This window comes from Ictidomys tridecemlineatus, chromosome 11 (assembly GCF_052094955.1).
Source record: "Ictidomys tridecemlineatus isolate mIctTri1 chromosome 11, mIctTri1.hap1, whole genome shotgun sequence".
Lineage (NCBI taxonomy): Eukaryota > Metazoa > Chordata > Mammalia > Rodentia > Sciuridae > Ictidomys > Ictidomys tridecemlineatus.
The window spans coordinates 13131469-13135109 of NC_135487.1; the positions used below are offsets into that span (position 1 = coordinate 13131469).

General features: G+C 45.1%; 1 pseudogene; it reads right to left on the reverse strand.

Moving 5' to 3' along the window:
* Positions 1 to 354: 354 nt before the first annotated feature.
* Positions 355 to 2978, reverse strand: LOC101975549 (small ribosomal subunit protein uS15 pseudogene; annotated as a pseudogene).
* Between the last annotated feature and the right edge of the window lie 663 nt (positions 2979 to 3641).

Genomic DNA, 3641 nt, shown 5'->3' on the forward strand with positions numbered 1-3641 from the left:
AGCATGGTATATCACTTGACTTATTTTGGTCTTTCTTGATTTTTTTCCAAAGCATTGTTTTATTGTTTTCGTTGTTCAAGTATTCTGTATTTTTTGGGTCAACTTTATTCCTAAATATTTCACAGTATTCAATATTGCTATAAATGCATTTGAAAAATTCATTTCTATAAAATGAATAAATATATAAAATAAATAGTAATTGCACATATTAATTATTAATATATATTTTTCATTTCATTTCCTGGGACCTTGCTCAAATCAGTTAATAGTCCCAGTAGCATTTTTGTAAATTCTGAAGGACTTTTTTTTTTTTTTCTTAAACAATGATTTTATTGCTTGAGTACAAGAACACAATTATGCAACCAGGGCAGAGGTTGTAGATGACTCAAGTTCCCAACTGAGTGGGAGGACTCACTTGGCCTCGTCCTGTGGAGTTAATTGGTGGATTCGACTCTCTATCAGAACCAGGCAGACGTTAGTATCTTTATCCTTTCTGTTTCTCTCAAGATGCTTCTAACTAGCAACTGCTCTCTTACTTGGGAGGTGGAGGTCCTCAGGGGCATGCCCTCTGGATTTGGGGAATCTCAAGCTCTTATGGCCCATCCCAAGTCACATTCATGCAATGCCCTGTGAGTCCTTCCAGATCACACTGCTTTGGGATGGACTCAGCCCTTCTTGCCCTGTTCATAAATCTGTTCCTTCATATCATCAGATGTCAGCTTTAGCCAGGAGGGGACACTGCCATGAGAGATCAGAGACAATCAGGACAGGGCCCTTTCCAGGAGCATGTGCGTGACTCAGGGTGACAGCAAAGACCCTGACCAGGCATCAAAGAGCTGATGGGATTTTTTCCATGGGCTCTTACATCGATGCCCATAGAGAAGATCCTGCTTCTTCCTTTCCAACCTTAGTGCCTTTTATTTATTTATCTAATTATGTTTTGTGCTTCATTTCTTCTCCTGCTTGCTTCACTAACTATAACTACCAGTGTCATGTTTTGAATGAAAGGATGGGGTGGACGACCTTAGCAATTCCTGGTCTTATGGGGGTAAGGATGGGATTTCATCATCATCAAGCAGGATGTTAGCTATAGGTTTATTGTAGATGCCCCCTTCAAGCTGAAGAAGCTCCCTTCTCTCTCAGTTCGCTGACAACTTTTTATCAGGAGTGAATGTTGAATTTCGTCCAATGGCGTTTGTTGCCGATTGGCTTCGCTGTGTTTTGTGTGTGTATTAGATATCATATTTTTTTTCTTCTTTAATTTAATAATATGGTGTATTACAATCACTGACTCTTTTTCTGCAGTCCTGGGAATTGAATCCAGGGGCATCTGAGCTACATCTTCAAACCTTTTCATTTTATTTTAAGACAGGGTTCTTAGTAAGTTGCCAAGGTTAGCCTCAAATTTGTGATCCTCCTGCTCCCAGCCTCCTCAGTATCTGGGATTACAAACGTGCACCAAAACATGCAGATTGACTGAATTTTTAACATAAAAATCAACTTTTCATTTCTGGGATAAGTCCAACTTGATCATGATATAGTAGCATTTTTGTATTTGTCAACAATTTGTGGAGAACTTCTGCATCTATGTTCATGGGAAAAATTAGTCTGTAGTTTTCTTGTGATATCTATCTGACTTTGGTTATCACAGTGACAATGACTAGGAATTTGTGTATAATTGATTTTATGGGCTAAATTGTATCCCATCAAAACTCCTGTGTTGAGACTCTTATGCCCAGTACCATAGAAGGTGGCTGCATCTGGAGACAGGACCTTTGAAGAGGCAAAATGAGGAAAAGACCATGGGGAGACCCACTAAGAAGGCAGCCATCTGCAAACTGAGGACAGAGGTCTCAGAATGAGATCAGTCCTTCCTGCACCTTGATCTTGGGACTCCAGAACAGCCTGCAGTTCCTTGGCTATGGCAGCCCAGCAAACCAATTCAATTGGTATTATTTCTTCCTTCCGTATTTGGTCAAATTCACCAGTGAAACCACCTGGATCTGGAGTTTGTTGGTGGGAATTTAAAATACAGGTTCAGTTTCTGTTCTAGCTCTGTGCTATTTCCAGTTGAATGAGTTTGTGTCTTTCAGGGACATTGACCATTTTCGTTCGTTGTTGAATATTTCTTTCTATTCACACTAAAATAACAACCCAAAATAAAAGCCCAAAGTCAATCTGCTGTCTAGAGAGGACGGTGACGAATGTTTGACATTTATCCCTCCAGATGGATTTTACATATGTGCAACCAATCCCTTCCCGTTTCTTGTTCTTTGGTGGGGGGTGGGGGTGGGGATGGGGATTGAACTCAAGGGCACTCAGCCACATGCCCACCCCCTAGTTTTATACTTTATCTAGAGACAGGGTCTCACTGAGTTGCTTAGCACCTCACTTTCGCTGAGGCTGGCTTTGAACTCACAATCCCCCTGCCTCGGCCTCCAGGGCTGTTGGGATTACAAGCACGTGCTACCTCGCCCAGCAATCCTTCCCTTTTCTAAAGAGAAAAATTGACATTGCCCTGTGTATACCGGTATGGGTTTTTTTTTTTAATCATCCAATATTTTTTTAAAAAACATGATTATGGATGAATCGGTAATAATTTGCTTACCTAATCCCCTCTCTTAGCTTGTTTCTGATTTTTGGAGGGGGTGCTTCTGAAAGCACCTCAGTCAGCGTCCTTTTTCATCTGTCTCTGGGAACAATTCAGGTTTGTATCTTAGTTTGCAATCCCAGAAGTGGAATTTCTGGGTGGACCAGTTTATTATTTCACTATTGAGCACAACGTGCTGCTTGGTGGGGGGAGGGTGGGGAGCCCATCCTTCCCCTGGAGGACCGGGCCTCTCTGAGGACCAGCCCGTCCAGCACCTCTGGAGGGAATCCCACACGATGAAGGTGGCGGTGCTGTGCACAGGCTCTCGGGGGTCCCTGGATTTGAGATTGGCCTCCTTAACACAGATCTCGATGGCTCCCAGTGACATGCAGGTTGGAGGCTGGACCTTGGTGTGGGGACTGTACCCGGGCTTCCTTCCTGATTCTTCCTTCTTCAGAGCAAGACCATCTCATTAAGAGGTGTGCGCAAACACAGAAGCTCAGCTTTGGGCAGACAGAGGAGCAATGGCAGAGACCAGCCCTGCCACTCCCAGCCCTGGGGCCAGGGGAACCTCTGAGCGTTCGGAGGAAATAGGGGCCCCTGTGTTCTCCAGGATCCTGGTCTAAGGGAAGTGTGCAGATCCACAAACCCAAACATCCACGTGTATCTGCAAAGGAACGCGCCCGCAGGTGCAAATTAACAGCTTCCCGTGTGATGCTGATTGGAAGGGGGTGGGGAGGGTTCGTCCAGGAAAACTTCCTGGGGAAGGAGAGGGTCCTGCATCACAGAGGCATTCGGGTGGAGGAAAGGCAGGAGCTGGGTGAGGGGGAATGAGTGACACCTGAGGTGAGTTAATTGGATCAGGACAGTTGGCAAAGCTGGAGGTGGGAAAGGTCCCCTGTCAGCAGTCTGAGAACCTGCCCAGCGCCCCACAGCACAGGACACCTGGCGTGCCAGGGCCATTCTTACTCACGATGGCTTGTCACGCAGTGGGGGATTCCTGCCAAGGTCACAGACAGGAAGTGGGGTGCTGGGGTTGGAGCCCCATCAG